General features: G+C 43.1%; 1 protein-coding gene across 6 annotated transcripts in view; it reads left to right on the top strand.

The window, feature by feature from the left end:
* The window catches only part of Tbl1xr1 (TBL1X/Y related 1), a 154,265-nt gene that overhangs the window by 7,584 nt on the left and 120,626 nt on the right, over window positions 1-26,055 (top strand). The gene's annotated exons all lie outside the window — the stretch shown is intronic.

The following is a 26,055-nucleotide window of genomic DNA, read 5'->3' as shown; positions in this document are numbered from 1 at the left end:
AAAGAACCAAACAAACCCCAAAACAAAACCAAAGACCTGTGCTTACAGAGGAGAAAACATTTAGTTTCTGTAAATTTATATCAAGGTAATGAAGTGATATACTACCTAAGGTTTTCTCACTCATTCAACTCATAATTGAGTTAGTGTGCTCAGTTTGTTACTTCTGTGTTGAAATGTGAAGTCTGTCAATTAAAGATAATCAAATGTTGGTTGCATTTGTTTGGTGTGTGAGTGGTGTGTGAGGTGAGTGGGTGTGGTATACAGTGGAGGCCACAGAACAACTTGCCTAGTTTTGTCCTCCTGCCACGTGGGTTCTAGTGATCAGTCTGAGCCATTTGCCAGCTCCAAGTCTGTTACTTTATTTTTCATTTTTTGAGACAGTCTCATGTTAGCCCTGGTGGTCTTGTTATATAGCTAAGGATGGTCTTGAAGTGTTAGATCTTCTGCCTTCTAAATGCTGGGATTATAGGCATGTATCACCATGCCCAGCTCAGGCTTTTGTAAAAATTATACTTTATCTAAATGGATATTTAGTTATTGGAGGTGGAGCACATGCCATGATGCACATTGTGTGGAGGTCCTGGGCATCGAATTCAGATCTTGAGGCTGAGCCATCATGCTGTTGCCGGACCCTAACCACTCCCTCAGGGGAGGGGGTGAGGAGGAGTGGCGTTAACAACACAGACACTGGGAGTCAATGAAGGGGAAGGCCTTATATACCTGCTTCCCAGCACCCAAGCTGTGTCCTGATCCCAGTGACATTGCGTGGTTGCCCCTCATTGGCTAGGCACAATCAGAAACTCTGACAGCGCCTGTTGCTAGACCCTCAGGCAGATTCCAGGTTGGCTCATAAGTAAGTACATTATGTGCATACTTTGGCAACTGGTTTGAGCCAATTTCCTCGACCCTGTGGGCCTGTCCTATTACATCTTACCAGCCCTCAGTTAAACATTTTTTAATCTTTTAGTCTGGGTGTGGTGGCTTACCTTTAATTCCAGCGAGGGAGGCAGAGCATGTGGATCTGTTAAGTTCAAAGCCAGCCTGGTATACAAAGCTCAAAAGTAAAAATAAAAAGAAGAAAAAAAAAGAAGTTTTAATCGTTTAATTTGGATAATTAGAAGAGCAAAGAGCCAGGCATGACACCTCATGCCTACAATTCCCAAATTTAGGAGGCTTAGGCAAGAGAATTGCCAGTTGAGGGCATTCCTGGGGTGTATGGTGAGTTCTTACCTCAAAACAAGCAACCTTTTAAGGAGACAGATCTGCTATTTTCTCCCTCCTTTCCCCCTGTTCTGGAAGAGCCAGATCCATTTATTTCTGATAGGACTTTATATCTATTCCTCAGATTCATTGACAGAATTAGAGTTGTTATATGATGAAATGTGTTGGAGTTTTGTTGTTCTTGGGTTTTGTTTTGTTTTCTTGTTTTTGAGACAATCTTACTATCTACAGCTCTGGCTAGCCTGGAATTTGTTTTGTTGACCAGACTGGCCTTGAACTCTGTTTCATAGATGCTGAGATTCAAGGCCTGTGCCACCACACCACATGTTGCTATTTATTGTAGCTGGGTCATCAGGCCATTGATGAATCTGAATTTTGAGTCCTGTTTAAAGCTGATAATTAGAAATAAAAAGTTGTAGTTGTTCAGAAAGACCTCAGTAATCTCACTTCAAAGGCACTCCTTTGTCAGGGGCTTGGGAATCAGGTGAAAGTAGGTTCTCCGAGGCTTTTTTAGTTGACTTTAGTGATTATGGTAATCTGGTCTGCAGGATTACCTTGCTGTGTGGATTCTGCATCGATCTTACTTTGACATGAGAATTGTGTTGACTCCATGGAAACATTAGGTTTCCATTCTGATTTTGGTTACAATGGCTGTCACAGTTGTGTCACTTGCACTTATCCATGGCAATTTAGATTACTGATGCAGGGGCTTGCCTTCTAGTTATTGTGTATCATTTTCAGCTTCAGCTGGAGCAAGTTGAATGCTCTGTTTTCATGCCAAAGTCTACTGAACTGATGAGATGTCAGTCTTCTGAGGTGGTGCCTCCTGCAGTAGCTGGAGACCGGACGGGGTCTGTGCACTGGCAGCAGACTTCCTGTAGCTGCCACTGTGTGAAGAGATGGCTCCAGGCGGTATGGACTCGAGTCCTGTCACTCCTGTCTATCGTGTGGACGGTTTGTGAGATCACGTGACTATTACAGTTGGTTTCCACATCTGGAAGTGGAAATAAAGGGTAGTTCTCTGCTGATGGATTGCTTGTCAGGACTGAAATGAGAATGCATGTGAAGTAGGTAGTATGGGGCCTGGCAAAGAGGAGTTCCTCAGTTCATGCTGGTGGCTGCCTGCTGGCCTCTAGAAAGTTAAAAAAAATTTTTTTTGAAAAATTATGTGTTTGTATGCTGAGTGTAGTGTTGTACATGTGAATACAGTGTCCTCTGAGGCCAGGGAATGGTGTTGGGTGCCTTGGAGCTATAGTCACATGGATGTGAGCCATCTGATGTGAGTGCTGAAAGTTGAACTGAAGTCCTCATCAAACCATCTCTCCAGCCTGCTGGCCTTTGGGAATCAGCAGAAGCTATAGTTGCGTTGCTGAGAAGGCATTTGATGGTTGTTAATTCTTGTTTATGGCTCACTTTAGAATAGATTGGCCAGGGCAGAGTTTTGCTGTGTTTGAAATATGTAGACTTTTTTGCTGATTTATCTATCTATCTATCTATCTATCTATCTATCTATCTATTTATTTTGAAACAGATTCTCATGTGGCTCATATTGACCTGTATATTATTGTGTGGTGGAGGTTGACCTTGAACACTTGATATTCCTTCCCAAATTTTGAGATTATAGAATGTGATGCCCCAAGTCTGTTGCCTTATATTGAGTTTGGTAACACTGTTTTAGGAAGAAGGTTGCTACCTTCGGAGGTAAGCTGCACTGCTTTCTCCAGTCATTTCCACACGTTAATTTCATGAAAACTGTGGTATGATTGATGATCATTGAAAGAAACCTGGACTAAACACGGTCTGTGTGTGCAGAAGGAACTGAAATGAGGAAGCATGCAGGGGCTGGACGGATTGCAGTCATTTTCTGTACTTTCTTGTTTCTTTAGAAGACATTCTTCTCTCCATTTGTGTGTGTGTGTGTGTGTGTGTGTGTGTGTGTGTGTGTGTGTGTGTGTGTACACGTACCAGAGAGAGCGAGAGCACTCTACTGAGTGCATTTAAGGTCATTTAGCCTCGTGGAGTTGGTACCCTCGTTTCACATGATTTCAGGGGTGGAGTTAAGTGCCTGGTGAGCATCTTTACCTATCGAGCTATCTTGCCGCCCTCGTTTCTCTTCCACCTGGCTTTTATTTTATTTTATCCTTTTAAATAAAATGTTTTGCCGTGGGTCTTGCTCTGTAGCCATGGATGGGCTAGAACTGGGCAGCCCAGGCTGTGGCCTCACACTCTTGATCCTCCTGCTTTGGTCTCCTCAGGTGCTGGGATTACAGGTGTGTGCTATCATGCCTTGCTTAAAAACATTGTTTAAACTGACTGGGGAGATGATGCAGTCAAGAGAATGTTTGCTGTGCAAGCGTGAGTGGTCTGAGTTTGGGTCTGTTACACTCATATAAAAAGCTGGGTATGGTGGCCCGTGCCTGAATCCCAATATTGAGTCTACTGGGCAATCCAGCCTGGCCTTCTCCCTGAGGTGGATAGCGAGTAGTCAGGGAAGATGCCCAGTACTGACCTCTGTCCCCACATGCATGTGCTTGCCTGTGTACACACAGGCATTTCTCCCCCTCCCCCAGGAAAAAAAACCTTTCCCCCCTTTGAAATTTATTTTATTTCATCATATTTCGACTGCATCTCCCTCCCCATTTCTCCACCTAACACCTTCTGGATTTAGTCCTTTTAGCTCCCCTCCCTCCCAACTTCATGTTCTGTTTCTCTCTCTCTCTCTCTCTCTCTCTCTCTCTCTCTCTCTCTCTCTCTCTCTCTCTCTCCCCTCTCCCCTCTCCCCTCTCCCCTCTCCCCTCTCCCCTCTCCCCTCTCCCCTCTCCCCTCTCCCCTCTCCCCTCTCCCCTCTCCCCTCTCTCTCTCTCCTCTCTCCTCTCTCCTCTCTCCTCTCTCCCCTCTCTCTTTCCTCTACCCAGTTCATTTTCTGCTGCCCATGTGCACATTTTTATGATGTCATCGACTGGAACATGATTGACTTACCCTTAAATAAAACTCTCTGTCTCCCTCTCTCTCCCTCCCTCTCTCTCTCCCTCCCTCTCTTTCTCCCTCTCCCCCTTCCTCTCCCCCAGAAGCCATCTACTGTCATTATCAATTTGGGTTTGCGTGGGGCCTAGTGAGCTCCTCTCCCTTCTACACTGGGATGTTGACTGGCATTGATAATTACACAGGCAACCACAGCTGCTGAGAATTTATGAGGGCATCGGTCCTGTCATGTTTACAAGTTACTGTTCAGCTTAGTCCTCCTGAATCTCTGATTCTTAAAGTCTTTCCCTACCCACTCTTCCTTGATGTTCCCCGAACCTTGGGAACTCGTGTGTGGCTGAGCACTCCACAGACCCTTTGTATTGTGACTGCTTGTGCATTAACTGTCACCCACTGCCCAGAGAAGCTCGTCTGAGGAGAACTGAGAGCTGCCCTAACATGGGTACAGATAGGTGTGTCTAGAGGTGGTTTGATGTTATGTCCAGTTAGCAACATATTAGTAGTAATATCACCCCTGGGGTTTAGAACTCTGAAGTCATGGGTTCTTGGTAAAACTTAAGAGTGCCCGGCAAAAGTTTCTTCCCATGGAACTGGCCTTGATTCCAATAAAAAGTGGGGGAAGAAATAAAAAAGGGGAAAAGAAAAGAAAGAAAGTCGTTGGCTACCCCTGTAATGTAGCATGTCACTATTATTAGACCCGTGGGCCTGTCTTCACCAGGCTAGTTATTACTGTAGCTCACAGAGGTCACCACTGGGTGAGATGTTGATGACTTTTCTTCTCTGGCAGCCTTTATAGCAACCGCAGTACTATGAAAGTGAGCAAGCAGGGAGGATTTCTCCATGTCCTGTGACCATTCTTTATAAAACTATAAATTGTTTGTAATATTTAATAATTATTTTATTATGAATTCAATGAATTTGGGAACTGTGCATTTAAACTAATATATAAGTACAATTTTCTATTTATAAGTTTAGAATCAGTATTCAGAATGGGAAGTTGATATTCTGCATGATAGAACGTAGACAAATCATGATCACATTTATTTTGTCATGTCCTTGACTTTGTTTTGTCTCCCAGGCTAGCCCTGAACTTCTGATCTTCCCACCTCAGTCTCCTGAGTGTTGGCATCATAGGTGATCCACCATGCCTGGCTTTCTCTGAAAATCCTATCTTGGAATCTGTGGGTAGTCACTTGTTCCTAGAACAGATGTCTGTAGACATGTCCTTGATGCAGTTGTTTACTTTTAGCTCTATGTCATGCCTTCCTGAGGACACTTATTTTACCCATTTTTCACCTGGATCCTCTGATGCAGTACAGGCAAACTGCAGACTCTGCTCATATTGAATTGGGGAGGCTTTCCAAGTGATTTGAGGGTTTCCTGGTCCCTGCAGAACCTTGTCTCTTTAAAGGTCATATAGGTCCAGAAAAGAGGTTGGTCTAGCTGAATAAGTTCCTTGCTCCTTGGAAGCATGGTGTTCAAAGTCTAAGATCATCAGGCTCTGCTTGGGTGGCCTGATTTGCAGCTTGGGCTACCTGTAGAATCTTTTTCTTTTGGCCTGGGAGCAATTGAAGCTACGCTGTCAGAGGGTAAAAGAAACAAAGTTCTGGACATAAGATTACCAGTTAGTTACACTTACTCACTGGTTCCTTTAGTCCCTCTTCTGTTTGAATCCTTACCTGGTGCTGCTGTTGCATTGCTTCCTGCATCTGGTCTCTGTGTGAGCTCTCAGTCCACCATATACACTCTTGTGGCCCACCCTTTCTCTGTGACGTGCTTGTAGGGCTTGAGACCGTGCATTGCACAGGTAGTTCTGTCTCTTCAGGCACTTACTATGTCAAGGAAGGAGCTGGTATTTCTTTCTTCCTGTGTCTGCTGTTGGACATTGGCTGATGGCAGTGTCTATCTTCATTTCATGGTTATGAGCAACAACCAGACAGTTGGAGGGGAAAAGACAGGGTCAGAGTTGGGAGAAGCAGAAGTAGCTCCCATGGTGATGAGCTGGTCACATCCTTAGCTACTGACCCACACTTCCTACATAATCCAAAACCTTGGATACTGGAGATGTATAGAGTAGGGGTGGGGTAAGAAGTTGTAGTTAATTGAGCTTTCGGGATCAGGAGTCTTCAAATTGTTGTCGGAAGGGAGCTTGTTGATCATTTCCACATACCTGGACCTGTATTTGAGAAGACAGGGCTTTCAGTTTACAGATGAACTCAAGCGATTGCCATAAATAGTACTTCATTGATACTTGCAAAGCGTTAAAAAGTTCACCAGTAAATTTTAAATCAGCAAGGGTATTGCAGTGAGAAATCTGTGCTGGCACTTGCTGTGCTGTGGCTCAGTGTGGCAGTCAGGAGGGGGTGGTCCTGAAGGCCCTTCTTTCTGTAGTTTCCTGTCCCTTCAGGTGGGTAACCTGACCCCTCGTAGCTGGGCTCTGCTTGTTTGTGGATGTGTTTCTGAGCTCATTGCTTCTCAGTCTGTCTTTTTCTCTCCTTTTGGGTCAGTTCCTAGCTGTCCTGTTTCATGCCTCCTTTGACTTTCTTGTATGTTCTTGCCAGATGACTCCAACAGTCTTGTGGATGGATACAGTGGTAGGTTGTTACCGTTGCTCTGACGTAGAGGCATAGCAGTGATTTCTGTAAGTTGAAAAGTGCCCCCTCCCAATTCTGAGACAACAGTTTACTATTATCTTTTGGACAAACATGATATGGGCCAGTGAGGTGGCTCAGTGGGTAAAGATGCTTACGACCAAGACCCATAGCCTGAGCTCAGTGAGGGAAATGACTCCACAATGTTGTCCTCTGACCTGCACGTGTGCACTGTGGCACTCTGTACCCACATGCATATGTGACATCACATATATACGCAAATAAATAATATGACAAAAATGTATGTGTACACGGTGTAACGTAATGGCTGTGGTTTGAAGCTGTGTGAGGATTTAGTTGTCAGTGTGGATAGTGTGAAGAAAGCTGCTGAGGGAACAAAGAAAAGTTTGGAAAAATTTAATTTACCAAATTCTTTTCCTTTATTTGCAAAATAGCTCCCATTTCTCTTGGGTTTAAGTAGAGTGGACAATTGAGGACAAGCTTAAAAGAGTGGTCCACGGTGTGGGAAATAGGGAAGTCGTGTGACTGTAACAAGACAGTTTCTCTGGCTTTTGCATCCTCCCCTCCTCTCTTGTTTTGCCTGAGTAGCAACAGCAGAGCTCATGAACCGTAGCAACTTGGAGGTCACTGAGTTTTTCCTTTTGGAGGAGTTAGGCTGGCATCTTTTCAGGGTCTCCCTCTCCCCCCTTTCATTTTTGAGAGCAAGCCCCACACTGTAGTTCTGACTGGCCTGGGAATTGATATGTAGAATAGCCTGGCCTCATACTTGCAGTTGTGTCCCTGCCCAGCCTCTGCCTCCTGATGCTGGGATTACTCCAGACTCTGCCTCCTGATGCTGGGATTACTCCAGACTCTGCCTCCTGATGCTGGCATTACCCCAGCAGCAAATAATTCTTGAATTCTTTTAGATTTTTATTTTTCTACTTGAACTTGAATATTTTTCTCATGAGAAATTAGCCACTAAAATTTTTATTAGTGTTTTAATTTGAATTGTTAATTTTGGTAATGTTTTATTTTAAAGTTGTATGGGTTTTGAATGTCCTGTTTTCCTCTTGTAAATCCCTGTGGTCTTCAGCATTGGACTTTGCATAAGTTTTCCACCAGTCTGTGTTTTCATAATGCATAGTAGAAAACACTTTTATATGCTCTTGACTGGCACTGTGGAGTTAGTTGTCCAATGAGGTCAGTCACCTTCCCTTTCTATTTCCTCAAAGGGCCACATCTGTAATCTCAGCAAGGCAGAGTGAGGAGGAGGATTGCAACTAGTAGCTAGCCTGGTCTACATAGTGAGTCCTGGATAGCCAGGGCTGCATAGTGAAATTTGGTCTCCAAAAGCCAACCATCCAACAAAAAGGCCGAAAATGGTGGTTCACACCTGCAATCCTGACGCTTTGGAGGTGGAAGCAGGGGGCCAAGGAGTTCAAGGCCAGTCTTGGCTGCAGAGCAAGTTCAGGTCAGCCTGGGCCACACGAAAGAAACTGTGGCTCAAAACAAACAATGTTAACACATTGTTGTTTAGTATGTGAGTACCGCCTTCCCCTCGGGCACTGCCTGGTCAGCCTGGCAGCTCCATACCCTGGTGTACTTGTTCCCACCTCGTCTTAGCTGCTTTGTTCTTGGTCTCAGGCTCTGCCTTGAGATTGCCATGTACATGGAAGTGACGCCCACCCCATGTGACCCCTATAGGTCCCTCATTTCTGTTACCATTTTACCTTGAAAAATCCTTCCTCCATTGATTCCCTCACCCCCTTTCTGCATAAGTTAAACTTGATGAGAATAGGGATGTGTGAAGGGGGGCTTTTCTGTCCTGCCCTGTCCCACAGCCATTTGTAAATAATCACCCAGAGGCTTAATATTATTAACTACAAACTTTTTGGCCTGTTGCTCAGGCTTTTTACTAACTAGCTCTTACAACTTAAATTAACCTATTTGTAGCTAGAGTTTTTCTCTCTGGGTCCTGCCAAGCCCCGGCAGTCCCGTAGCCCACTTATAAAATAAACATACAGACTCTTATATTATTTAAACTGCTCAGGCCTACCATTGTCTAGCTCTTACTCTTATACTCAGCCCATTTCTGTTAATCTATATGTTGCCACGTGTTCCGTGGCTTTACCTGCTGCCTTTACACGATGCTCCCTGGACGGCAGGCTGGTGTCTCCTCCTATGTGCCTTCCTGTTCTGTCAATTCTCCTCTTTGCTAGTCTCGCCTATACTTCCTGCCTGGCTACTGGCCAATCAGTGTTTTATTTATCAATCGATCATCCACAGCACCTATTTCTATTAATCTATATTTTTTCGTGTGACCATGGTGTTTGTTACCAGTCTGCTTGCATCTTGCTCCTTGGGTGACTGGATGGTGTCTGTGCCTGACTCTGCCCTTCTTCTCCCTGCATCTCTGCTTGGATTTTCCCTCCTGGCTCTTATCCTACTTTGCCATAGGTAAAAGCATCTTTATTTATTAATCAATGGGAACAACACATATTCACAGTGTACAGAAAGACATCCCGCATCAGGGATTAGTTCTGTCTTCCCTGTGACTCTCCCCAGTACCTGGAACAGGGTCTGCAGGTGTTTAGTTAGTAGGGATAATTGATAAACTGGTAGTAAAATATTTGTGCTAAGATATTAGATTTTAATAAGATACATTTCGTTTTTCTCAGTAATAAGAGGTGGGTTAAATACCACTGGTTATATTGAAGTGAGTTGAGGAAATTTTGTCGTTGACTTGTAGCTGCCCTTGCCTGTGATGTGGTGGTGTTTCACGCTGATGTACTTCCTAAAGTTGACAGTGAGTCAGAATCAGATGAGTTGTGCTGGAGAAGCTCAAAGCAAGCTTTTGGTTTGATTGAAAAAGGAGCCTCATTGGCATGTGGAATATAGAACTCTGACTGACTGACTTCCCTGGGGGAAGAGCACCAGGCCAGCTGGGCTGTCTGAACCACCAAACCAGGCCTGTCTGAGCACCGGGAACGTTCTGACCACAGCAGCCTTCCTAGTAGTCCTGCCCTCCACCCACTGGAAGTGCGACAGTGTCTGATTTGACTTTTTCCCTTTACCTGGGACACTCCGGCAGACTCTGAGCAGTACAGTTGAGGCGGCCCGTGGTTGTATCAGAATTGATTGCTTCCAGGTGCTGGACCAGGAGATGGGTGTGGGGACTGAAGTAGTAGGTAGCCATTTATAGAAGGAAGGCTGGGCCTTTAGTCTACTCTGGATGTCACTTAAGATTGTCGTTTATGGTATGTAAAATGAATAAAAAAAAAATCTCTTAACAAAAACAAGTGAGGCTGCAGAGAAACTCAACCCTCTAAAAAAAAAGATTCAGAAGTGTCATTTATTCAGAAGTGACATGTGTCTTTTCACCTCTGCCACCCAGCTTTTCCAGATGAACCTGTTTTTAAAATGGGAACCAAGAGTCCTCTTGATAGTAGCTGTGATTTTCTTCAGTCCGTGTAGGCAGTGTGGTGCTGGCAGCACCTGACCTCGGAAGGAGCTCCACAGTGGGCCCGTAGTGCTGTTGAAGGCACTTAGGGGAGGCCAGCGAGTTCTTTATACAGATATTGGGGACACTGTAATTTCTGCGGAAGTGAATCTAATGAAGGTCTATTCTATCTGTTTTACACTATGTGTACGTATGGATTTCTGTGTGGGGACACATGAGTGCGGGTGTTCATGGAGACCAGAGAGGCCTTTGGAGCCTCTTCTGGAGCAGGAGTTAAGTCACCTGACATGGGTACTGGGAACCTACTTGGATTTTCTTTTCTTTTTCTTTTTATTGTTTTTGGTTTTTTTGAGACAGGGTTTACCCATGCAGCTCTGGCTGTCTGGAACTTACTCTGTAGACAAGGCTGGCCTCAAGCTTTGAGATCCGCCAGTCTTTGCTTCCCGAGTGGTGGGATTAAAGGCATGTGCCACCACCTCCTGGCTGTTCTTTTGTGTTTTTCTTGAGTTGAGGTTTCACTCTGTATCCCATGATGGCCTGCACCTCACTCTAGCTCAGGATAATCTCAAACTTGGGGTTATCTTCTTGCCACCCTCACCTGACTGCTGGGGATTCTCAAGGTGAGCCACCTGCCTCCTCTGGCCGCCTCTTTTGAATTCCATTTGCTTCATCTTGAACACCCTGGACTGGGAGTTGTTCTCTCTATCTCGTGACTTCAGGCCTTTAACTAAATATATGACTAAACATGTTGGTAAGATTACTTGGAAGATGTGCTGTACTGATGTGTTTCTCGGATACTTGGGTTAGAATTAACCTCAAAGAAAAACTCATAGCCAGCTGAAGAGAAACTTGTATTAGTTAATTTCACGAGCAGTTTAGAGACATTAGTCATATCCTCTTAAACTGTAGAGACTATTAAAGGAAATACCAACCAAACAAACTCATGGTTGAGAATGATTTTTTCCTCTAATGCATGTTGGCAGGACAGTTTTGAAAATCAAACCACTGTTTAAGCATTAAGGTTTCACCTTGCTCTGTGTACACATTTTAGAAGCATTGTATTAAAATATATTAAATAATTTGAGAAAATCCTCTGCATTTGTAATTTTTAAGGTAAAATCACTTTATTGTAGGTGTTTGTAATCTTTTAAAAACTGAAAGTTTCAGGAGATGTCCCTTCTAACTGATTGATAGTCTGCAAGTGTTAGAAGTATTTTGTAGTAGACAAATGTGAGTGATGTGTGCGTGGTAAAGGGAAGGGAGAGAGGGTGTTGGCATAAATGTACCAGCTTGGTCTTTTCTGGCAAGTAGTTTAGTTTATGTCTAACAAGTTGTAAGGAGCAGAGGAAGGAGCAGGAGGCAGGTGAGCTTCTACTCTGCTGGAGGGCATTTTCTTTGAGAGGGATCTGGGGAGGATTGTTCTGAGCAAAACAGCCTGGTTTCAGCTTTGCAACTAGTGTGAGTTTGAGCAGGGACGCTAATTCTGCAGAGTAAGAAAGTTGAGCTGGTACACAGTGTGTGTCGGTGTGGATGAGGAGGGCACGCATTCTGGCTGCATTGTAACCTGTGTTGTTATGTCTGCAGAAAGCATTGGGAACCTACTAGCCTCCATTGGATACTTCTGTACCCATGACCTTCATAAATTCAGTGGGCCACAAAATAAAACAAGAAGACAGAAATGTGAGAAAGATACTTATAGGGAAGAAGCTAAGTGGGGGTATTGACAGGCAGAGTGTCGAGAGGATGTAACTTAGAGTAGCCAGAATCCATTATATACATTTATGAAATTGTGAACAAATGTAAGCAGTGGGGAGCTCAGGAAGCAGTGGAGAAAGAGCTGGTTGCTGGCTGTGCTTTCTGGCTTGCACTGCGCCTCCATTTCTGGGGAGCAGGAAAAGAAAGACTTGATCCCATTGACTAATGGATAGAACCTAAGTAGGAAGGTCAGGACTGAGAGAGAGTGCTGGGCAGTGAGGACCCCTTGCATTCAGATGCCTTAACCAAGGGTCCTTGAACCCAGCACTAATTTGAGATCAGCCTTAGAGAGCTAGACTGAGCTAGGAACTGATTCTAGCCTACTTATTGCTACTGAATTCCAGCTTAGTCACTTTAAAAGAATTTGGTTTTTTTTTGAGATCGTGTTTCATGATGGCCTTGAACTTGATTGATATGTAGCTGAGGATGACTTTGAGTGATGAGATTGCAGGCTTGCTATCATGCCTTGTTTAAAAGTCTTGTTTTTCTCTTTTGGAGTGTGTCCATAAGGCAAATGCCCTGCCTCAGATCTACAGCTGTAGCCCTTTCCTAAAGATTTTTATTTTTTTTCCCTTAAGTTATCTTCTGTACTTGATTATAATTATGCACACTTGTTCTGTAAGTTTGGTATTGTGAATTTATTTTATTTTGTGGGAGTTTTAGGTTTGGAGTAGGAAAAATTGTAGAGGTAGGGTGACTTCTCCTTGTACATTTAATCCCCCTTCCTTAGCTGTTACTTGCATTTCCGGTTTTACCCACTGGTGACTGCCTGGTGCTCCAGGATTCCATGCTGTATTTTCTGTCTCCTTAGGCTCCCCCTGTCGTGGACTTTCTCCTCTTTGTTTTCACTATCTTGACAGTTTTGAAGAGAATTTGTTTGTCTTTGATTGTTCTTTGATTGGATCGAGGCTGTGGGTACTTGGGGAGGTCTCAATGTGCTTATCTCGTTTTTGTCTAGTGGAAGATGTGAGGTCAATGTGCGGAGATGATGCTGAAGTTGATGACTTGAGACTGGTCCCATGCCCAGGTGTTGCCACTGGAAAGTGATTTGTGTGTGTTCCACTGTGGGGAATCCTCAAATAATAAAAATGGTAAATTCTGTAGCTTGGAAATGAAATAGAAAAGCTTATTGCTTGCTTTTGGGTGGCTTGCTTGTTAGGGAGGCCAAGCCAGCCCCATTGATGGACACCTCATTGCTGGATCTTGCTCACCTCTCCTTGTCTACTGGAGTCGTCAAAGTAGCTAAAGATTGCCATTGCATGAATAAAATCCAGATCCAATAATTGAAGTGTTAAGATTTATGGGCAAATTCAGAAGTAGTTGGAATTTTATTTTATACATTTAGATTACCTTAAAAAGTGTGTTGATACCATGTTAAACATACAGTTTTGTAAACAGAAGGTCATGGTGGATGCCTGTGTGCAGGGATGCCAGGAGGAAGGGAAACTCATCAAATGAGTTGTATTTTGGAGCATTTAGAAAATTAATTAATTAATTTTAATTGTTTTGGTTTTTCGAGACAGAGTTTCTCTGTGTAGTTTTGGTGCCTGTACTTGATCTCACTCTGTAGCCCAGGCTGGCTTCGAACTCAGAGGTATCGGCCTGGCTCTGCCTCCCAAGTGCTGGGATTAAAGGCGTGCGCCACCGCTGCCCGGCTCATTGTAATTTTTATATGAAGCATATTTCTTAGAATTTTGTGAGCCATGTGAGCAGTTAAATACAATTTTATAGAAAGGGATTCTTGGGTCCTGTGTCTCATTGAGGAAAAACAAAGGAGATCCTCAGCAGCAAAAGGGCAGCATATGTGTTCTTTTTATTTAATCAAAATACATTTACATTGTTTCTTCTCCTCTCCATTCTACTTCTCCCATGCCCCCCCTACCATGTGTTCTTTGTGCAAACCATGGCACACAAGCAGCGGCACTAGAGGTGGAAGACTGTCCCTGCCCAGGGGAGAGTTGGAAGCTGTGGCAGATGTGGACAAGGCTTTTAGGAAAGAACCGAAAACCTTCATCTTGCTTCTTGAAGGGAAAGGAGAAGGACCCCAAGGCCCAGGTGTCTCTTGGTTCTTTTTTGGGTGTTGTCCAAGAGGCCCCTGAGCTGGAGGAGCTCTGCAGAACTAAGCCACTCACTTCCTGGCTGGAAATCGTGAGGAAGACAAAGATGAAGTCGGCGCTGACAGTTGTTTTTCTTGGCTATCAAGTATTTAACACCCCTTTGTACAAATTATGCCTCTAAAAGAAAAAATTGAAATGTAAGGTGGCAAAGTTTCTTTCTTTCTTTTTTTTTTAGATGTATTTATTATGTATACAGTGTTCTGTCTGCAGGCCAGAAGAGGGCACCAGCTCTCACTACGGATGGTTGTGAGCCACCATGTGGTTGCTGGGAATTGAACTCAGGACCTCTGGAAGAGCAGCCAGCACTCTCAACCGCTGAGCCATCTCTCCAGCCCGCAAAGTTTCTTTTTAAACCAATATGGTGTGTGTCTTATTTTGGTGTAATTAGCACACTAGGAAGTGTGTCTTTAGATAACCTTGTCCTGTTGGCTTTGTCCATAGCCAGTAACCTGGCATGACACAGAATTGGGCTGTGATTGTCATGGAAATTAAAGCTGTTTTTTGCTGATGCATAGAGCATACTTGTTACATATAGGTTAGGTTTTAGGTATTCAGTTGTCTGCTGATGCACCTACTGGTTAAGAATTGCTCTATTCACTGAATACCACTCTAACTGCAAAAAAAACATAATAAAAATGCTGCAGCTGTTTGGTTGATGTTTTGAATGTGTCTAATTTAAAAATTTTAAATTAAAAAAAAAAAAAAAGATTTGTGAATGGTATGGGATAGCTCAGGCAGAGCAACTGCCCACTATGTGTGAGACCTGAAAAAAAGACAAAGACAGACTGGCAAGTTGTTGTTAACTTATTTATCTGTGAGAGGCATTTGGTTTATAACATGTCTGGCTGCCATCATATTTATATATTTTTATTGCATCTCAGATTGGAAAAACACTGGAAGTTGTTAGGTTCTTCATGAAACTCGAGAGTAATAATTTTGAGATTTTGCTCTGACAATTTTTTAAAAAGAGTTGGTTTGTTGAGGTCTGTTTTAGGTTCACATTGAAGTTGAAAGGTAGGAGCAGAGGTGTCTCTGTTTGAAAAGGCTTCATCTCCAGTGACTGAATTCTTTACCAGAGTTGGATCTTTGTAGTTTAGACAGGCTAACATCACCCAGACTCCCATGTCAAGCTGCTGCTCATCTTTACATACAATATTATGCAAAGTATCCCCTACCCTGCACCCATCGACCAGACCCTGGCTATCCATGATCTTTGCTAAGTCTTCATTGTTTGGCCTTTCTCAGGCTATGATTACAGCTTTGATGATTGATACAGTATGTGGCCTTTTCACAGTTGTTTCTTAGAGTAATATGCATTCAGATTTCCCTCCTGTCTTCTCTTATCCCTTTATAGTACACTATTGTCTGCCTGAACCTGGCTTCACTTGTTGACCTACTAGATATCTTGGGTAGCTCTAAGTTTGGGTAGTTATAAATAAAGCTGCCAGAAACATCCACATGTAGGTCTTTGTGTAGACATACAGGTTTTTTTTTTTTTTTGGGGTGTGTGTGTGTGTGTGTGAGAGAGGGAGAGGGCATTTGTATAGACACCCAACTAGCAAAACTGTTGTAATATGTATTAAGACTGTATTTTTTTTTTTTTTTTTTTTTTTTGGTTTTTTCGAGACAGGGTTTCTCTGTGTAGCTTTGCGCCTTTCCTGGAACTCGCTTTGGAGACCAGGCTGGCCTCGAACTCACAGAGATCTGCCTGCCTCTGCCTCCCGAGTGCTGGGATTAAAGGCGTGCGCCACCACTGCCCGGCGGCTATATCGTTTTTATAAGCAACAAGCAAGTAGTCTTCCAGAGTTTCTCTGTTGTATTCCTAGCAGCAACAAGAGCATCCTGCCCCAGAGAATCCTCTCAATAGTTGGTGTGTCTGGGTCTTGATTTTGGCTGTTCCAGTAGGTGTGTGGTAGCGTCACATTTTAATTTTTATTTTCCTGGTTAGTTAGTATAGATGATTAATACGCTGAACCTTCATTTATGTATCTTTTTCTTTCTTTTTTATTTATTTATTTTGTGTATGCACATGTGCATGCATGCTAGTGTAGTGGCCAGAAGTCAAGTGCATTCCTCACTTTTTGAGGCAGGGCTTCTCACTGAACCTAGAGCTCACTGATGAAGCTAGTAGGGCTGGCTAGCAGACTGTCTCCAGCCCTGGGGTTTTAGATATGTGCCACTCTACCCAGCTTTTACACTGGGTATTGGGAGTTCAAAATTAGGCCTCATGCTTGGTGCCACGAGCACCCTGATGGCTGAGCCATTTCCCAGACCCAGCTATTTTCTTATATCTTTTCTTTTCTTTTTTTATTTTTATTTTTATTTTCTTTTATTTTCTGGAGCTGAGGATCGAACTCAGGGCCTTGCGCTTGGTAGGCAAGCGCTCTACCACTGAGCTAAATCCCCAACCCTCCCAGCTATTTTCTTACTTGTAAGTTTTAGTAGTCCTTGCTGTATGTAAGGCCCTGTGTTTGGAACCACAGCTACTGGAAAAACTATGCTTTTTGTATAGTTGTTTAACAATCTTTTATCAGATATCTTTTGCAAACATTTTTCTGTGTTTTCTAGCCTCTTCTCTTTCTGCAGACCTTGTCTTTTTTACAGAACAGAAAATGCAAATTTAGATGATGTCCAGCTTATCAGTTGTCTCCTTTATGTGTCTTGTCACTCCTGTGATCCTGAGCTGTCTTGGGTTCTTTGTCTTTGAGAAGTTTTAAATAGTTCTGTGTTTCACATTTAGGTATTGATCTGCTTCATTGCTGTGATGAGTGTGGGGGTCTGTGTCTGGATTCTAATATTAATTTATTTAATTTGTATGGATGTTTTTGTCTGCATCTTTGTTAGTGCAGCAAGTGTTTGCCTGGTACCCTCACAGGCCAGGAGAGGGAAGTTACATCCCCGGAGACTGGAGTTACAGATGGTTGTGAGCTGCCATGTGGGTGCTGGGAATCGAACCCAGGTCCCCTGGAAGAGCAGCCCGTGCTCTTAACCACTGAGCCACATCTCCAGTGCCCAGAGTTCGTTATTATTGCAGTCACTCCTGCAGCGTTTGTTGGAAAAGCCTCTGCAGCATGGTGGTCTTTACTGTTCTGGGAGCCCTGTCCTCCATCCTTCACTAGTCTCAGTCTCAGTACAGCTTAACAGTCATGAGGTCCAGCGCCATCTTTCCCTCCCTCAGTATTAAGCTGGCTATTCTGGATCTTCTGTGTATAAACTCACATAAAAATTTTGGACACAGTTTTCTAATATCTACAAACAAACTTGTCAGGATTTTGACTGGGATTGAATTAAATCTTTGTTCAATTTGGGAAGTGGTATCTTGACAGTATTGATTGTCCTGTATGTAGACATAGAAACATCCTATTTACTCGATTCTTTGACTTTAGTGTGCTTTGCTTACCTACATCTTGAGAGTAGTGTGGATTTATATATAAATATTTCATTTTTTTGGGTGCTGTCTTAGGTCTATTTTCCGTTATAACAAAATATTTACGACTGGGCAATTTGTTAATATTAAAACTTTTTTTTTGCCTACTGGCTCACAGGCTGGGAAGCCCAAGAGCATGGTGCTGTCCTGTGCTTGGTGTCTCTGAGGGTCTTCTTACTGCCCTGTGCAGTGGGAAGTGCTGGCCACACATTGTGTGCAGCTCAGTAAATGTAGTTGAAGATAATTTTACTTTAGTAAAGTGAACAGATGGTAATTGTATAGCTTGATAGGTCCTGACAGCATTGTCTGACTAGAATTTATCTGTGACCCACTCCAGTCTGTTTCTTTACCCTTGTTCCCTCAGACCACATGCCTGTTCAGTTTTCCCTCAGGCACCCAAAGCAGTTCCTTCCCAGTTTCTGTTACATCAGTGAGTGTGACCAACCAGGCATAGGGGCTCAGTCTTCTCAGAGTCTGCGGCATGAGAATTACATGGAGTTCTAGGGTAGCATGTACTGTGTGGTGGGTCCGGTCTCAACATCAGTCAACCAGCCAGCCTCCCTGACACCCCCCTAAAAATCATGTGTCCATGAATGATTTTTAAAATGCCCTTTTTACCTGTATGGTGGCCAGCCAGAGGAAGAGTGTGTATTGCTGCTCTAGCTGGCTCCTTTCCTCCCCCCACACTGACAGCGCCAGGCTGTGCTCCCTACAGGTGACGTGTGCAACTGTTTGGACTCACATTATCTTTATGTTGCCCAGACTGTTCAAAAGCAGCCCTCCTCCAGTTTGCTAGGTAGCTGGGGCTTTGCTGTATGACTGTGCTGTGTCATGCAGTGTCCTCTTCCCCCACCTCCTTCTTTCCAGATTTTTTTTTTTTCCTTTTCTCCTTTTATTTCCCTACAAGCTTTGACTTCGCTGCTGTGGACCACAGTAGTCAAATTAGTAGGGGTGTTAAGAGCTTCAGGGAGGTAGTCACCTCATACAAGGAATGTCATCCTGCCCAAGCTGTTTTGCTCTGTCTTGTACAATAAAAGCCCTAATTGTAGCTTGGGTTCTCTGCCCAGAAACGATTTGTTGTTGATTATTAATTTTTTTTAAAGACAGCATTCATTTCATGTTGCCCAGGCTGACTTGAATTTAAAGTCCTTCTGCCTCTACCTCCTGTATGCTGGGATTACAAGAATGCACTACCACGTCTAGCTCCTGTGGGTTTTATAAGATGACTGATGGATTCTGAGGGAGACTTGGTGAGCAGCAGCAGCAACTCTTTTCCAGGTAGATTTTGGAGATAGCATCAGACTGGCCTGGGTGACATTGCCAGAGCTGGTAGTGCAGCCTGTAGTGCCAATTACCTGTCAGTGCTGGTTATTGTCAGGAGCTTCTTGGGCATAGGGCGTAAGATGACCTTCTGGAGTGGAAAGGTGGCTCACAGCACAGAGCCATAGCAGCCTGCTCACTTGCATGGACTGAGCTGGCTGGTATTTGTCATTTTGTTCCCATGAAGTATCTTCACATGGGTACAGTGGATACTTTTCCAGGATAGTGGCATCTTGGGTGGGATGACTACTCCCTTGGAGCACTTAACAACTAGACCTATGTGATTGCTTTGGTCCCTTTTAATGACAAATGCCTTGAACAATTTCTGGGCCATTGGCACAGACTAGCACAGACTTGCTTCTGTATCAGTTGATCAAAGATCAGCTTGACTAATCTTAAAGAAAGTACAGGAAAACATCAGTTATGTGACTTCATTGGGTTGAGAGAGAGAAAGCCCTTCTCCAGGGACTTGAGCTCTGTGTGTGACCAGATGGCCTGCCCTTTGGTATTGCTTTCAGGAGCTGGGTGACCTTCACACTGCTGTGACCATGGTCCTGCAAAGGTTGTACTGGACTTGTTGTACCTGCTTCTTTGCATGGCATCATCCACTCTTTGGTGTTGTCCTTGGGATAGAAATGATATTTTGGATTTCTGCTTTGGGCTGTTCTGAGTCAAATTGCTGCATGTTATAGATTAGACATGGAACTGATGGACTATAGACACAGTCTGTTAAACTTGAGTGGATAGCTGCCGAGGGGCCTTCAAGATGGTTATGCCAACCTGCACAGCAGCTGTCAGTATTTGAGGTCTCTGGCTACTTCATGCTGTGGTTCACATTTAGTATTTTCAGCTGTTTTGTGTGTGTGTGTGTGTGTGTGTGTGTCTGTGTGTGTGTGTCTGTGTACTGACTTTGAATTGCTTTCATGACGATTGATGTGAAATGTCTTCATTTGCTTATTGTTGCTGATTCTTTAATTTTTTTCAAAGGCTGTGTTTACAAATTCTTTAAAAAGTTTTAAGGGATTATGTATTTAGTGTGTGTACTTATCCACTCATTCAGAGATTTTCATGCCACTGTATTTGTGGAGATCTGACATCTTTTCATCAGTGATGGAACTTGGGTCACCAGGCTTGGCAGTCAGTGCCCTTACCTGCTGGGCCATTTCATTGGCTGTGATTCTTAATTGAGGATGGGGCTTGCAATACTTTACAGTTTTTTTTTTTAAATTATTATTACTTTTTTATGGGTAACAGCAATTAAGTTAGCTCATTGTGATATGAGATAGCCTTTTGTAAGCCTCTTTGTCAGAAATCACAGCAACTTAAACGAAAACTTTGGTTGCAGGTAGGAGTCTGTCTTGCTGCTTCTTTTTTATTTATTTTAAATTTAATATGTATACAGTATTCTGCCTGCATACCAGAAGAGGGCACCAGATCTCATCATAGATGGTTATGAGCCACCATGTGGTTTCTGGGAATTGAACTCAGTGCTCTTAACTGCTGAGCCATCTCTCCAGCCCCTGTCTTGCTTCTTCTGAGTTGTGTAGCATCCATTTGAAAATCCCCTAGTTTGAAATGATCACAGTGAATCTAGTGCTGTGTCAGACAGAATGCTTATGTTACGGGACTTCATAAAACAAGAAAGTTGCTTATAGGGCTAACACCATTTTCATATCATTTATGTAGGGTCTTTATACTTTTAAATTTAGCAATTTCTGTTTTTCTTTGGTTTCTTTTTTGCTGTTTTATTATTTTTGATACGGGGTATCTCCAAGTAGTTCAGACTAGCCTTAACTAGCTGCCAGCTGCTGGGGTCACAAGTATGTGCTGCCATACCAGGCTTAATTTAGCAATTTCTATTGCATGCTACTCTTGTACATATGTGAGAGAGAAAGCATGATGATTGAAGCATCCACTTTGGAACTGCCAGTGTGTCTGCTTTGCTTCGTGCAGTACAGTATGCTAGTTGGGAATGCTTCTCGAATGGATCTGGAGAGAGAAATTCTGCTGGTGCGAGGCCCTTAAGGTGACTTTGCAGTTCGAGAACTAGTCTGTTTTTGTGTTTTGTTTTTGTTTTTGTTTTTCTCCATTCTAGGCTTAGAAATCTTGGCAAATGTTTCAAATTCTGTTGTCACTGAGTCCCTCCCTTAAATCTACCCTGTCTGTGACTCTGAAAGCCCACTGTTGGTTCAGGTCAAGTTCTGACTGTTGTCTGCACATTCTGACACTCTGACCCAACAGTAATTATAAAATGAATATCTTCAGATGGTATCCTACATTTAATGAATGTGCGATGAAATCAAAATAAGACATTCTCCTTAATCTTAATCCCCTTACAGTGTTAAGGAGTTCTAAGCTTAAAGAAATCAGAATATCTTGTTAATAACTTTGCATGTCATATAGAGAAGGTGAAAATACAAATAAACTCCATTCATACATGTAGCTAAACAGTTTACTGCTTTCTCAATATTCACAGCCCTGCTCCGTGCTATGGTGAGGGATCATTCTGGTGTTATTCTTTAACCAGATTTTCCTTTGTGGCATTTTGCTTGGCTACTGTTGGGTTAAGAATCTTTATTTGCATTTTATTAATTGAGAAATGGAATTATCCAGCTGGCATGGTGCATAATATGCCTGTAATCTTAGCATGCAGTAGGTGAAGGCAGGAAGTCAAGCTTGGCTACAGAGCGATGGGAGCCAATGGGAAATAGAAGACCCTGTCCTAAGAATCCAGAAAAGAAAAATGGGGTTAATCTTAATTGACCCATGGTGTACATAGAAATGTGAGGAAGCTGTGGGAAAACAAATGCCAGTGTTGCTGGTGTTTATGTATCTACAATCTTGTGTTGACTTGGTTAGTGTTCAGTATATACTTTCTTTGTATCCTAGAAAATGTCTTAGGTCTTTAAACGTGTTTTATGAGGGTTTGATGAAAAAGGAGAATTTATGGGAATGCATCCCTGAAACCTTGAGTGCTGGGACTTGTCCTGAAGTTGGAAGTAGAAGTGGAAAGAGGGAGGGACCCAGTGGAGGTGGTTCTGCACTGGAGTCCTCTCTGAAGTCTGGGGGGAAGGGGGTGGTGAAGCAGCAAAGCCAGTTTCCAGTTGCCTTCTGGCCTAGAGGTCCCCAAGAGGAAGCACTTTCGTTTCTCCTGCCCTTCCTTTTCTTTCCCCTTTTCTCAGATTAAGTATTGCACTCAGTGTCACATGTAAATCTTCTTCTTTAGTCGTATTTTAAATTACATTTAATCTGAGGGTGAAACATTAACATATTTATGAACTCGATCTATTGGTAAAGCTTTCACAACCTTTAAACAGGTAAATAAACTGATGTTTCTGAAACTAGCAAGTGCACGATTAGTGTCCTGGGACATGGAGGCCGAACTAGTTTGTTTGTGTAGACACTGCCTTGCTGTGTCTGTGTGCCTGGCAGCAGCAGCATGTGTGTGGCTGGTAGAGCAGTGCTAGCGGCTCTCACTTAGCGGTGGTGATGAGTGTTGGTTGGAGTCATCCTTCATTTTTTTTTTTTAATTGTTCTTGACAAGGGATGCTGTATATGCTTTATGAGGAAGTAGAGAATGGTGCTGCTGTAAATGTGATGGGAATTTTTGCTCTGGTGTTATCAAGTAGCTGCTGCGACCAGAATTGCCATCGTATATTAAACTACTAATGTTCTCTTAACATTTTTTTTTAATTATGCAGTCATTGTAATGGAGTTTGAGATGTGCTCTTTTTCTAAATTGAGGGCTCTTTATAAAATGTGTACTGCAATTTCACTAAAGTATTATTTACTATTTCTGTGATTTCAAGGAGCTTGTTTGTTCACTGAGGTTGGGAAGTAAGCTGTTTTCTTTGCTGAGGCAGGAAGATTGCTTCAAGGACAGCCTGGGCTACATAATGAAAAATCTGTCTGAAAAACCAAAAACTAATGTAATTTTGATTCGAATTTGAAAGCAGAATATCTAAAACATCAAGTAGACTGTCTTTCCTTTGGTGCTTTGCCTCATTCTGTGGCTCAGTGCGATCTAGAATTCCTTGTTCCCCAGGATGCAGAGTGGTCTTTACATGGACTTAGGATACAAGTATGAGTCAGTGCCTCACTGAGAATGTTTTTATTTTTTGTTTTGTTTTGTTTTGAAAGACAGTGTCTCATAGCCCATGCTTGCCTCTAACTTGCTGTGTAGCCAAAGATACCTTGATGTTTTGATTCTCCTGCCTCCACCTGCCAGGCCTTGACTTTCAGTGACTTCAGAGAACATTGTCTTTTCTGTAGTTTCAGTTTGGAGGTGAAAAGATGTCCTTTAGAGGTATTAGTAGTTTAGATGGATGTGGTTATAGAATGGATGTAACCATTTTTGACTTGTGTTTACTTGTGTATAGAAGAATTCTTGCTTGCACAGTACTACTTTCAGGAGTGTCCTAGTTAGCCTTAATGATACAGCAGCCTATCTAGCCCTAGGCATATTGTCTTGGGCTGTGTAAGAAAGCTAAGCCTGAGTGGATGAGTGAACGAACAAGCAGCGTCCTTCATGGTTTCTGTTAATTTCCTTCCCTGACCTCCCTGAGTGATGTACTATGACCTGGAAGTGTAATCCCAGTATACCCTTTCCTTGCCTAAGCTGCTTTGCTTAAGAGTGTTATCAATAGCAGGAAACTAGACCAGGAAGTTTAGGTTGGTTATCAGGATTGTCAGTGGCTGCCTACTGGTCTGTAGAGTGTAGTGCTCAGCCAGAGTTGTCTGTAGCTCCAGAACATATCCACCCACCTCCCTGTTAATGCACTGAGCATCCTGGGTGCTTCCCTTTCTTAAGCAGAGAGCATGGACCACCTGATCCCATCTCCTGTTCATGTCTTGTCTTCATTCCTTTGCTGTCCCAGTCAGGCTCAGCTGTGACACCAGAGCCATGCTGATGAGGCGAGTGTTGCCTGCATATGTAGGGAGGTGGGTTGTTGGGTAAAGCTGAACAAGGAGTGGGGTAACCACAGGTGAATGAGGAAGGATTTATGGTATATAGCTGGATCAAAGAGACAGGATTAGCTAATCTAGGTAGGAGCAGTCTCTGTGAGGGAGTGGTCCTCAGGCTGGGGGAAGAGAACGATATGGTGGATATTTTCTGCACACACTATCAACATCCACACATGGACCAAAAGGAAGTATTTGTTTGCCATGCCTCTATGGGTCTAACACATTCACTCAGAACTTCACTCAGGGCTTTCTCTGATCCCTACAAACACTGAACAGACTCAGCAGGTTTTAGTTATGTGTTTATTTATTTATATGTGTGCTGGCTAGTTTTTTTGTTAATTTGACACAAGCTAGGATCATCTGGGAAGAGGGAACCTCAATATTGAGAAAATACCTCTCTTTACGTTGGCACGTAGGCAAGTCTGTGGGGCATTTTGTTGATTAGTGATTGACGTGGCAGTGTCACCCCTGGGCTAGTGGTTCTGGCTTGCAGAAGAAAGCAAGTCGAATAAACCATGGGGAGCAAGTTAGCAAGCAGTTGTCCACGGTTTCTGTGTCAGCTCCTGCATCCAGGTTTCTGCCCTGACTTCCCTTCATGATGGACTACGACTCTAAGAACCCTTTCCTCTCTAAGATGCTTTCGGTTATGGTATTTATCAACAGCAGGAGAAAGCAAAGCAACACTGTATGAATATGAACAACAATGGTTAAAGAAGAGGAGGCAGGGAATGGCATGGGGCAGAAGGGAAGGAAGAAGAGAGGGAGATGATGTAAGTATATTTTAATTAAATGAAAAAACCAAACCAAAACCAAAACAAAACAAAACAAAAATCCTAGTGACTTATGTGGCAGCTTTATCTACCTTTGCTGTTCTAAGCAGATGAGAGAGAAAGCAGCTGTGGTTTGACTTTAGTCACTGAATTGTGTAGCCTGGTTTACATGCCATGTTCTGTAAGTAGATACCCTGGGTTGCTATGATTTCATATATGTCTGCTTCAGAATTTATACTCCTAGGTGTTCCCTGTTACACTAGAGTAATTATAGAGCAGAGGCAGCTCACTGGGTTAAGTAAGAGCCAGTCACGTAGCAGATATTTGTGATAGCTGCTTAAGTCACTGGTATATTGGGAAACATCCATAAAGAGTATTTAAATGAATAGATGTGGCTCTGCTCCAGAAATCTTATTCATGATAGACACTAAGATTGAAGTTCATACCATTTGTTCCTTTGTCACTTAAAAATGTAAAACCGTTCTCAGCTTGGAGGACCTAGAAAAACAGTTTGAATGTGGCCAGTGGCCACAGTTTGCCAGTGTCTGCTTTTAAGCAGTGGTGAGACTTCAAGTAGCTTTCCTTGTATTAAGCAATTGTAGAAAATTGCAAAGTTATTGCACCTGGTGTCATGAACCAACGAGCCATTTTGAAGCCTCTGTAAGAGAACGTCTCACTATGATGCTTAGGCTAGGCCCCAAATCACTGCCTTCCTGCCTTTGCCTCTTGATTGCTGAGATCCCAGACATGTACCACTGCTGCCAGCTCTAAACCTCCATTTTCTTGTATGGGAAAGGAGACCAGTTACATTCATTCCAGTTCCTCACTGAGAACAGTCATTTGCTCTGGCTAGTGGTGAGTAGAAGGTTTTAAACAGCTGGTCATGCCAGGAGCCGTGGCTGTCCATGGCAGTGACCTACTATTCTCTCTCTAACTTAAAACAGAGCAAGTTCTCATATGCATGGTGTATGAGACACTTGTGCCTGTGTATGGGTTGGCCATTTCGAAGCTAAATTGTGTTCTCCCTTTAAAATAGATGATAAATAGTGGGCGCCTTGACAGGTAGCTGAGGTTTATGCCACAGAATTTAAGGTGGGAAGGTCTGAGAATTCCCATCCTGTTTACCAGGTGGCTGTTGGCATTTGTGATAGGTTCTGCTTGGAGGTGAGAAGGAGTTAATTGCTTTTGATGGATTGCATTATTTACAAATATTTTTTTCCCCTTTCCTGGCATGCATCACTCTAACCAGCTGGGCATTCTTTTTTTTTTTTTTATGTTTATTTTGGTTCTGTTCATGCATGTGATTGTGGGTACATGCATGCCAGAGTGCCTGTTTGGAGGTCGGAAGGCCACTCTCAGGATCCTCTGAGGCAGTCACTCATTGTTTCTGCACTGCGTACTCTGGGGCACCTGGCCTGTGAACTCTTGACTGGTTTCTCCTGTC

Source organism: Peromyscus maniculatus, chromosome 6 (genome assembly GCF_049852395.1).
Source record: "Peromyscus maniculatus bairdii isolate BWxNUB_F1_BW_parent chromosome 6, HU_Pman_BW_mat_3.1, whole genome shotgun sequence".
In the NCBI taxonomy this organism is placed as follows: Eukaryota; Metazoa; Chordata; class Mammalia; order Rodentia; family Cricetidae; genus Peromyscus; species Peromyscus maniculatus.
Note: the sequence above shows the minus strand (reverse complement) of the source record. Positions and strands in the feature narration are given on the sequence as shown.